Source organism: Micropterus salmoides, unplaced genomic scaffold (assembly GCF_014851395.1).
Source record: "Micropterus salmoides isolate LMB-PRFRI ecotype aquatic unplaced genomic scaffold, ASM1485139v1 Ms_hic_scaffold_1, whole genome shotgun sequence".
Lineage (NCBI taxonomy): Eukaryota > Metazoa > Chordata > Actinopteri > Centrarchiformes > Centrarchidae > Micropterus > Micropterus salmoides.
In genome coordinates this window covers 63,469,287-63,481,374 of record NW_024040040.1, presented here as the reverse complement: position 1 = coordinate 63,481,374, position 12,088 = coordinate 63,469,287, and the positions used below count along the sequence as shown (strand labels likewise).

Here is a 12,088-nt window from a genome sequence, read left to right as displayed (position 1 = left end):
GATGCCTGTACTTCACCTGGGTCTGTGGGACCTGCTAAAGACGTCTGGACTGGGTCTGTGCAGTCTGTCTGGGAAATTAACAGAATCTTTCCAGAGCTGCAGTTTATTAAACGTAATAGTATTTCACGCTAACATTTGTCCGACGCAGCCTGGCAAGCAACCAAAACACAGACAGCCCAGGAGATGCACTAATCAGCTGGGTTAGCAGGACAGGACAGCTGCACATTATCATTACCGTTATCTGCTGACATCAGACTTTGAGAGAACACAAGTTTACCTGACTGCTGTCATTGAGGTTTTCTCTTGTTGTGCCCATAGTCCATTGTTTCCATTAAAGGTAAAGTATGTAAGATTTAGTGGCATCTAGTGGTGAGGCTGCAATGTGCAACCAACTGTCTAGACTACCGCTCCACCCCCCCACCTATCAAAGAGCGTAGGATAGCTGTCACAGGACAAAAGGTGTCGTCTTCTGAGACAGCAGAGACAACACATTCTTACTCCCGACTTGTCACATATTGACGCTTGGTCAAGGTGCTTTAGTGTAATTTTTAGATATTTAGGGCCCTGCAGACAAGTTAGCTACACCTGGCAATGTGAAATCTGCAACGTCCGGTTAAGTTAGCAACAATACATATGCAATGTCTGGTATTGACACATCGCCATTTTGAAACGGCACCTTATTACAGTTGTGAAACGTTGCAATGTGGTTAGGTTTAGGCAACGAAAGTACTTAGCTAAGGTTATGAAAAGATCATAGTTTGGGTTTAAATAACTACGTAGGTCAGTTAACAAGTTAACTAACGCCATTTCCATAACTTACGCAATTTATGTAACTTGCCTAACTTAAATAAAAATATTTAATGTTCCACACCAGACACAAACACCTAGTCTTCTGGTTCAAAGTCCAGGTTCTGGCCCTCCATCCACCCCAACCACCCCCTAACTATGTCTTAAATATCATATACTTTAACGTCAAAAGCTGATGCTACAGGGCTTCCCAGTGCGTTACAGACCGACGCCGATGGGTCTTGGCCATGCATCCATATATGACGAGCCGGGGAGTGAAAACAGTTATTAAAATGCTATTGCGCCATGGCCACTGACAGATAACATGGAAAATGTAAGCCAAGAGTGTGAAACATTGTGTGTTATTTACAGAAGCCCAACAATTCCCACCAAGAGCAGCACTAGGCGACAGAGGCAAGGAAAAACTTCCTTTTAATTGAACACAATAACAAAATTGCTACTTATTATGTCTTCCCACCCAACATCTAATGGATGAAAAAATGGCTCCAATGTAAAACTTATTTGCCAACCCCTGCTGTATATTATTACTTCTTCTTCTTCTTCGAGCATATGTATTCAACATAGTGATGAGAGTCTACGCTGCCAGAATGCTACAAGAAGAAGAAGAAGAAGAAAAAGAACAGTGACAAAACCTTTTTATATTCAGTCTATGGACGGAATGCACTCTCTAGTGCTGTTTGCCTGTTTTCAGCAACTGTAGAAACATGACAGTGCAACATGGCAAAGTCCATGGATAAGTTTCAACTGACTGCCGCTCTGAACTCACTTTCGGTGCAGGCTCCGCTCTCAAGTCAGCTCTGCTGTCAGACAGGAAATAATAAACTGACTTTTTTTCGTCCCTGAAAGGACACAACTCCGTTGTTTTGGCTACAGTGTATGGCTGCATTACACATTGTGGCAACGGTAGGTAACTTACTAGCATTACCTAAAACATTGTAAAACGTCTGAATGACGGGTCTTGGCATATGTTTGCCATCAAAATAGCTACCGTTATTAGTATTTGTGCAACTAATTTAAGCGAAGTAGCGAATGCTACACACGTGGGTAATGTTAGACTATTTGTCGTTTTAAATGTAGTATACTGCAAGTTGGCTAGCGTTTACACCTGAAGTAACTTAGTATAGTAGGATTAGCTTTTTTTTCTGGGGATACCGCAAGCTAACGTTAATTATTTATTTAATTGTGTGTTTGGTTTTATTGTCTTAAACTGTTGACTATGATGCTGAAGTTGTTTTTTTTTCTCGTCCAAAAGAAGATAAAATTAAGATTTAAAGGTTTTTTTCTATCATTCAGCCACTTCTGTGTAGACTGGCTGTATGAATTTATCTTATTTGAAGTGAAGCTTATGTATGGTGACAGTGCTTGGGGGTGGTTATGGAGCAGTGGATAAGACACATGCCATTAGTGTGAGAGACCCAGGTTCAATCCCCCATTGTGTCTCTGAGCAAGACACTTTTAACCCCTACTTGCTCCAGGGGTGTGCAACCTGTGACATAAATAAATTGTAAGTCGCTTTGAATAAAAGCGTCAGCTCAATGAATAAATGTAATGTAAATGTTTCCCAAACATCTCTAGGAATAAGTTACACCTTGTCCTGCCTGTTTTAGACATCTCCCTGCTCCAACACAGCTGATTTAAACAGCTTCCGGAGTTCATTATGAGTTGACAGTTTGAGTTATATTTGTGCAGGTAGAGATCTAAAACACACACGAATATAAATATTTATTTTACGTTATCCTGTATCCGTTTCCTGTGTAATCGCACATGGATTTTGTATTTTTTGCATGTGTTTCCTGACCTTACGGTGGAGCCAACCTCAGAGTGGATCTTTTTATATACAGTCTGTGGAGTGGAGCCTACATTGGGAGGTCAGAACACAGACAGTCTTGGAACACCTCACTTGGGTGAAGTAAGCAATGTAGGCTAAATTTTCCCCATGAGGCAACGTCCAGGTGGGATTTGTTTTGTAATGATTGTTTAAAATAGTTTGCTAACGGTACAGTAAGGTAAACCTTTACTTGGTAAGTTTTGCTCAATTCCTGGATGCTATGGGATCACGATTATATTGTTAAATTATAAACAGCTAACTAGAGCTATTTAGTGAATTAACAACACCAGACAAAAATGAACTTGGTTTGTCATGTTATTTAAAGATGCACTTTGGCAATGGCTGTACGCTCACAATGTTGTGTGTTGCGTCCTTAGACAGCATTGGAGCAGTTCCTACATTTTGCACTGGCAATGCACAAGCTCCAAGCTGGTGCTGATGGAAGTGTCATCCTGCATAGAATTCCCCCTCACATTTATTCATGACGCTGACGCTTTTATCCAATTAATTAATTAATTAATTAATTTATTGCGATATGAAGTCACACACCTCTGGAGCAGCTAGGGCATGTATGTGTCTTATCCACTGCTTCATCACCACCCCCTCGATCCTCCATCCATGCTGCATTGGGGGAGGTATGTCTGGCAGGCTTTGCAAACTTCTTCTGCAGAACAGAGGAATAGACTAGTATTTTGGTATATATTCCAGTATGCGGTCAGGCAGACATGGGCAGTATTTCTGATATATGAATGTAAAATATGTATTTGAAATACAAAATAGTGTGTTGTAATTTGTATTTAATGAGCCTCATAAATGGCTGTGTAATTTGTATCAAAATAATACAATGTGAGTATTTTAAAAATGCAGAAAATAATTTCCCCAAAACAGGAAATTGGAACAGTGTGTTGAAGGCTTTGCACATGCTTATTTAAGACACATGAAAGTGAAAGATGGATATTTCATTGGTTTTCTCTGATTCAGGCAAGTCCAGGCAACAAGAGTTGCTCCACAAAAATGAAAATGAAAAAAAAAATGGATGTGAAATTGACTCAATTTGTGTCTGCTAGGACAGCACAACCATGCAGGCATCGAAGATTTTTGGAGTATGGTTTTTTTGACATGGCTACAGTCAACTAGTCTGCTAAAATAATCCCCATTATGATACAGTGCTTCTCAAAGCAGATTAGATTTAATTTATTTTGAGACATGTTATGGTTGCTTTAATTTGTGTTTTTATTTATATACCTTTACAGTTGAGTATTTTCAAGATACATTTAGATGTATTTTTGCCCATCCCCGAGTAACATTGGTATCGCTTGTTCTTACAGTACTAATTAGTTCCTTTTTCTGCAGGATGTAGTGAAGGGCCATGTTTGATGCAGTGTCATCACTGACTTCCTCTGGCAGCAGTTGGGCTTTATCTACATGGTTATGGGACCCCAGGTAGGGGACAGAACAAAGGGGACAAAGAATGTGTTTATCAATGGTGGTTACTTTTAATCTACTAATCTTACTGTTTAGTTTTGGAAGAATACCATTTAATGTATGTTTCAAGTAAAACATTCCTAAAAAAACTGTGACTTTTGTGTTAAATTCAGTATTTGATTATAAATACTGGCCAATAGCCTACCTTACACAAATTCAATGTAATCTTATATTGAATCTATGCTTTTTGCCCTAGTTAAATTTCCAGCTTTTCAAAACAAATTTTAAGATACAAAGTGTTCAAAAATATACATTAATTAAAAATCACATTGGTTAATTAAGATTCACTGGTAGTATGAGGTTTATTTAAAGTACATTTTTAAACTAACTAGAATAGACAGACATACATAGCCTGGGAATCAGCATCACAGAGAATCTGACATGGTCATCTCACATCTCCACGCTGGTGAGGAATTAATACCAAATTATGAATTTTAATATTCAGAAAATATTAATTCATAAAAGCTCTCATTTCGCGGGGCACCACCGGAGTTATTAACCTAGATCTCCGGACCTCTGGGTAGCTTTTAAAATTATACAATTATTGATCAGTTAGTTAATAATAAAGTTAATAATTATTGATCAGTCAGTCAATCTCATATGGAAGGGGTAAATTCTCTTGGCAGGGACTTAGAGATAGGCAATACACACAATTCCTTGATTACAGTGAATTTATTAACTAACTAAGGTGATATAAAAATGCGGTTAAATACATCAGAGAAATAAACAATGGCTAAACAATGAGAATGGAGGTTTTTGGTATTTGTCTTTGTTTCTCCCCGCTGGGTTGCTGGTAAAACAGCCTCACACTGGCAGAGTCCGTGCGTTCTCGTTTAAGACAGCTTCAAGCCGTCGGCCAGTCACTTTCTCTGCCAGGGAATTGCTCTGGGGGTCCGTCTCTGGTAGGCTTATTGAAGAAACTTGCAGTGGGGGGCCAACCTTGGCTCGGTTTAGCAGTTTTCGTCGTCCTTTGTTACTGCTGGCGGGACACGTGGTTGACCCGGGCGTCGGGGCTCAGTGTCATTTAGCTCGAAAGAATAAAGCTTAAACTTGGTTGTTATTGAATTAAACTAGGGTAACTCAACGGACTGATAACTTTAACAAACAAAACCAAAGCAAATAAAACAAGTAAGCTGCTGAAACAAGGGAAAGCTGAGGTCGCGGCACTTCACGTGTGTAGCTTGAAACGAACAAAATCCGTTCATTGCGCCGGGCCGAACTCTTAAGGTGTTGCTGGGAGAGGGGCACGCCGGGCGCGTGCCGAAGCGCCGTTGAAGAGTCAGGAACAAGCCAGCAGACAAGAGGCAAGAGTGCAAGAGAGGGAACGACAGCGTGTGTCGCTGTTTTGTCTGTTGGGGCGTGGTTCCCAGAGGGCAGTCCTTTGGTTCCGGAGCTGCTTGTTTCCGGTTCCAGAGGGACTGTCTTTCTTTAGACATATTAAAGTTAATCAAAAACAAATCTACTGGCGTGTATTGTAATCAAATATCTTCCCACAATCAAACCTCAATTGTCAAACGGTTGTACCGTTCTAAGTTTAAGCATTTGATAACAGGAAGAACAATTGTCAGTAGTTAGACCTTACAAGGTTAGCACTTCATAGGAATCACAGATGAGAGGAACTTAACTTGCTTTCTAAATATAGGCTTTTGGCTGTTACACATTCTTAGAGAATATAAGCAAGTTTCACGAATGGCATTAGATTATTGACAAGATAAATACGGAGTGACATTTATACATTAAGACGATGGCCTGTAATACTTATTTTGTCCACTTGGGGGAGCTCAGGTTACATGAGGATAGCTCTGATTAATCCTAAAACAATCTTCTCAGGAGCTGGGAAATTCAGTTATTTTGACCTTAATTTTGAGCTGGAAAATTAATCGAGTATAGGATGACATTTCTTTAACATATCCTTTCTAAAGGAATGTCAGAAAGTACTGTGAACAAGCATTGGTTACACATAAACTGAAGGAATGTCATTAACCTTAACCTTTAATTAAAACGCAAAATTAACTTATTTAGATTCTTTTCAGCAACAACATGGTCATAACTACTCAAATAAGAGGCAGTGCCACTACTAACTTAGCAAGGATTATTATTTAAAGAGAACAACAATTTATAATGAAACATTGTTTTAGCTCAAGAAGGCAGGAGTTGTGTCCCCCTTTCGCAACTCTGGCTTATCACACATGCACATCAGTCTTTGTTCGCATAAAGGACTTCAGGTCTGGGTCTCTGGGTGTCCTGGAGCTTCTCACCTAGGCGTGAAATGAGTATCCCCTTTGATGAGATATGATTAAACAAAGAGGAAGGTCAGTTGCCACAGTTACGTGTGTGGGGCAGTTTAGGGTTTCCTGCCCTTTCTTTAAGAAGAGTTTTGATAGGCTGTTCAGGAAAACGCTAATCGGTGGTCAATGTTCCTTTTGTCAGTTTAACAGTCAAGCACTGCGTTATCTGGCTGCGGCATCAAAAGGTGGCCAGTTTTACGATCAGGCTGCTCAGAGACAGCACTTAGGGAGGGAATATTTCAACCCCCCTCCTTTGGGGTCTCTTCAGCCTTCTGTTGAAAGTTGATATCTCCAACCCCCTTCTCTCTGGGAGAGAAAAGAGGAATTTGAGTCTCCAAATTATTTAATATAAAATGCACCAATCCACACTGTTGGTACATAACACCTGAATCATCAATCCTTCGAATACCATGCTGTCTTTGTGTCTGCTCCGGTAAAGGTCTCTGTGATTGTCATATAACATCCACCAGGACAAATGGGTAACTTTGTGGAGGAGCTAGACACACTGCTGTCTTCAATCCCAGAGCATGACTGTCCCTACTTGTCCTCGGTGACATAACATTCCCTTAGACAATTCAAACTCAGCAGACTTCCTGTCTCTGATTCAGTCCTTTGATCTAACACGGGTTCTCAGCCCCCCGACCCACAAAGCTGGCAAGGTGCTTGACCTTGTTCTTCTCTTGCCATGGCTAACTGATACCATCCGTGGGCTCCGTACTGATCTCAAAGCTGCTAAAAGATAATGGCGAAAAACCAAAGACCCCGCCGACCCTAAGGGCTACCGATTGCTCCTATCCTCCTTCTTAACAAGCATCAGTGCTGCCAAAACTACGTTCTATAATAACAGAATTAGCAGTGCCACTGACTCAAGGAAATTATTTTCCACTTTTAAAGCGCTACTAAATCCTCCTCCACCACCCACAAACTTGTCTGCTGATACCTTTGCTGCCTTCTTCACAGGCAAAGTGGCAGCTATAACTAGCCAATTCTCTGAAACATTCAAACTCAACCATTGTGTCAGTCCTACTAAATCTTTTCCTCTGCCCTCACAGAGAGAGAGTGAAGTATCAGAACTCTTGACCTGTAGCTGTCCAATTACATGCCCACTGGACCCGATTCCTACGAATCTCCTCCAAGCCATATCTCCTACCGTGGTCCTGACAATCACTCATGTGATAAATACTTCTCTGGCTTTAGGAACCTTCCTGACCACTTTCAAAAGGGCCTGGGTTCCTCCCTTGCTCAAAAAGCCCTCACTTGACCCATCTCAAGTTGAGAACTATCGACCAGTGTCTCTTCTACCATTTTTATCTAAAACTATTGAACGGGCAGGTCTCAGAATTCCTCTCACGGAATGACCTCCTCGATCCATACCAGTCTGGTTTTAAGAGTGCCCACTCTACTGAAACGGCTCTTCTGTCTGTAACAGAAGCCCTAAGGTCAGCTAAAGTTGCAGCCCAATCCTTGGTCTTATCCTGCTTGACCAGCTGCCTTTGACATAGTCAACAACAGGATCCTGCTATCCGCTCTCTCAGCAATGGGCATCTCTAGTAAAGCACTCCTGTGGTTTGCCCCAAGGCTCAGTGCTAGGGCCCCTTCTCTTCTCAATTTACACCACCTCAATGGGCCGATCATTCGCTCGCATGGCTTCTCTTACCATTGCTACGCAGACGATACGCAACTCTAGCTATCCTTCCCGCCAGGCGATCCCACTGTCTCGGCGCGGATCACGGACTGTCTCTCGGACAAAACTGCATGGATGAAGGCTTGCCACCTTCAACTAAACCTCTCTAAGACTGAACTCATTCCAGCCAAGCAATCTATCCACCATAACATCACACTACAAATCGACTCCTCAACCATCACTCCAACCAAGGTGGTGAGAAACTTGGGTGTCATGATTGATGACCAGCTGTCCTTTTCAGACCATGTTGCTGCTGTCTCTCGGTCAAACCGTTTTGCTCTATACAACATAAGAAAAATCAGGCCCTTTGCCTCACTCAGTAGGCCACCCAGCTTCTGGTACAGGCCATGGTTATCTCTCGCATCGACTATTGCAATGTTCTCCTAGCAGGTCTTCCAGCTTGTGCAGTGAAACCCTTACAAGGTTCAGAAAGCAGCAGCATGACTGGTTTTTGATCAGCCCAAAAAGACTCATGTTACTCCACTACTCAGTGACCTCCACTGGCTCCCCGTGGCCTCCAGAATCAAATTCAAGTCACTAATGTTGTATACAGAGTGACTACTGGGTCTGCACCCATCTACCTAAACTTCATAATACAAACTTACATTCCTTCTCGACCACTGCGCTCCTCCAACGAACGCCGCCTGGCTCTGCCATTCCTCCACACAAAGCAATCCAGTTCCGGCTATTCTCATCTGTGACACCACGATGGTGGAACGAGCTACCACACGCCATCAGAGCATGGGCGTCCCTCTCTAACTTCAAGAAGCTCTTGAAAACTCATCTCTTCCGAGAACACTTCCTCTTATAACACCTCTAGCTCCTAACATGCACGTCCTGTGCTCTTCTTCTTCTATCCCCTACAAAATACAGTCACAGGGGATGGTGTCTGATTGACTCTCAAAGGGGCAGTAGAACTTGTTCAGCTCATTTGCCAGGCGAGAATCGTTTATGGAGTGGAGGACTTTGGGTTGTTTGTGATCTGTCTGAACCCCCTCCAGACAGAAGTGGCGTCGTTAACTTGTTCTTTAGTCTCTCTGAGTACAGTCGTTTAGCTTCTCGCACCTCCCAGCTAAACCTGTACTTTAACGCCCTGCACCCGGCCCTGTCACCACTCCTAAATGCCTCCTCCTTTTCCAACCTTAGCTGTCTAAGTTTAGCTGTAAACCAGGGTTTGTCATTGTTATAACTCACCCTGGTCCGTATTGGTATACAGGTGTCCTCACAGAAGCTGATGTAGGACATCACAGCCTCTGTAAACTCATCCAGATTGTTGGAAGCATTCTTGAAAACCTCCCAGTCAGTGCACTCCAAACATACCTGGAGGTCCTCAACAGCTTCACTAGTCCACATCTTTGATGTCCTCACTACAGGTTTACAGAGCTTTAGTTTTTGCCTGTAAGCAGGAATCAGATGGACCATCACTTGATCAGAGTGTCCCAGTGGAGCGCGTGTGACGGCGTGATAGGCACTGCTAACTGTGGTGTAGCAGTGATCCAAAGTGTTCCCCTCTCTGATTGGACACTTTATAAACTTTCTGTATTTGGGGAGTTCTTGGCTGAGATTTCTCCTGTTACAGTCACCGAGGACAATAACAAGGGAGTGGGTTTGTCTGCTCCACACACAGTATCCGGTCAGCCAGCATGCTCTGTGCGTCCTGAACATTGGAGTGCGGCAAGATGTAAACACCGACCAGAGTGAATGAAGCAAACTCACGGGGGGAGTAAAATGGTTTACAGTTAACGATAAGAAATTCCAGATTAGGAGACCAGTGCTGCTGAATCACTGTAATGTTGCTACACCAGCCATTGTTAATGTAAAACAGACACCTCCAACTTTGGTTTTGGCGGAGAGTTCTCGTGTCGCAGTCCGCTCTGTACAGTTGGAAGCCAGCCAGCTGCAGCGTATTAGTATTAGTTCAGACAGCCAGGTCTCTGTGAATCACAGAACAGAAGATGATAAAAGTTTGTTTTTCCCCACCGAAGCTGAAGTTCGCCCAGTTTGTTGCACAGTGAGCGCAAGTTGGAGAGAAAATTGCCGGTAGCGCTGGCAAAGACGTGCAAGCGACCCGGCTCTTTTCCCTCTCCTGCAGCGCTTCACAGCGCGAACAACAGCGAGCAAGCTCCTTCACCAAGTGTCCAATAATTCCACTGATGACGCAAAAAAAGTGAAAATTAAATCCACTGGAGTTGTTCCCTGATGTTCAAAAGGGCCTGGGTTCCTCCCTTGCTCAAAAAGCCCTCACTTGACCCTCTCAAGTTGAGAACTATCGACCAGTGTCTCTTCACCATTTTATCTAAACTATTGAAATGGGCAGGTGTCAGAATTCCTCTCACAATGACCCAGATACCATACCAGTCTGTTTTAAGAGTGCCCACCTACTGAAACGGCTCTGTGGCCTGTACAGAAGTTGGGTGGATATTGAGTGAGTAGGGTGTGATTTTTGTGAGAGACAGCAGAGCAACATGGTCTGTAAAGGACAGCTGGTCATTAATCATGAGACCCAAGTTTCTCACCACCCTGGGGAGTGATGGTTGAGGAGCAATTTTAGTTTGATGTTGTGGTGGATAGATTGTTTGGCTTCTCCATTTGATAAGCAGTGCTGCAGGTTTCAAACATGGTAAGGGAGAATTAGGTGACATTGAGTGAAAATACAGTTAACAGTTTACTGTATCACAATGGGCAAGACAGGCATTGCATGGTAAATTACTCCAAATCCAATAAACTGTAAGCTTGTACAATAAAAAAATTTGAAACGGATCAACACAGAACAGAAAGCATGTCTATATTTCACATGACACATACCTAAACCAAAACACAGCCCGTCAAAAAAGCTTGTGACAGAGCGTTGCACAGAAAGGCTTCATATGAAATTCATACTTCACCTGAAGTCTGAGGTAATCAGGTCAGATGCTATAGTGGTTCCCACACAAATTTTAGACCATAGGGGACCAATCATTTCAAGCAGTGGTCACAGAGGTGGAAATGAACTTTTTGGCTCACCTGCCAAGGTGGCTGGTAGAAAGAAATCCACCGACAAAACATCTTTTACGGCCAAAATAATAAATTGCCTTTCGTGTCACATATACATTAGTGTCCGTGCTTTCCTGTCATGCTATATCATTCAACTTAAACCTCCACATCAGACTGTCATGTTCTACAATCACCTCTTTTGGCCTCTGGTTCTGACAGTCCGGTGCCACAGAATCAAAGGTTTTGTGGGATCAACATTTTTACACAATTTATGGATTCATTCTCCTTGATCTCTGGGAGGACAGCAGAACCATTAGAAGATCTGACAGCATGTCAGACATCGACTGGACTGCCAACTACCCAGCTAAAAAGCTAAAAACACTCCAGTTCCTAGCTCCTAACATTAGCTTTCGCGCTGCCTTATTTCACGGGGGTATTGCACCAATCTGCTGGTTTGCTGTACTTTATGAAAGGTATGGAGCAGATTTAATCCGCCTCTGAGCAGGGAAAGTTGGTGACAGACACGAGACAGAAAGACTGTTTGTGAAAAGCCACAGCCACATGCCGCGGCAGCGCTGGTTCCTTAAAGTGGTCAAGTGAAGCACTACTACTACACAACTATAATGATTTCTACTTCTCAGCTGATTTTATTACCTCAGTAAACACTTTCCTATTGAGTTTATGGTCTGAATTGCTACTTTCAAGTATTATTCAATACAACACCAGGTTCATTTAGTAAATTATGGTCCCATTTAGAGGAAAATAGACCATAAAGCTGAGTATGTTCAGGACGGGATTATCTGTGATTAACAAGTCGTTACCATGGAGACCTTTCAATCAGGCTAGAGTGACTCATACCCACAGCACTGTGTATAAACCAGCGCCAGTGAAAAGGCTTATTAGGAGTTGACTTTCACTTTCTCTGGTGAGTACATTTAGTTTTAAGACTGTTGTTCGCTAGACAAAATTGTCAGCCCTGTTAAAATGAGAGTTAACGTGATTACAGAGGCACCTAGCTAAGCA

General features: G+C 42.5%; 1 protein-coding gene across 1 annotated transcript in view; it reads right to left on the bottom strand.

Moving 5' to 3' along the window:
• Positions 1-12,088, bottom strand: part of LOC119898138 (B-cell receptor CD22-like) — a 509,835-nt gene that overhangs the window by 324,224 nt on the left and 173,523 nt on the right. The window lies entirely within an intron of this gene.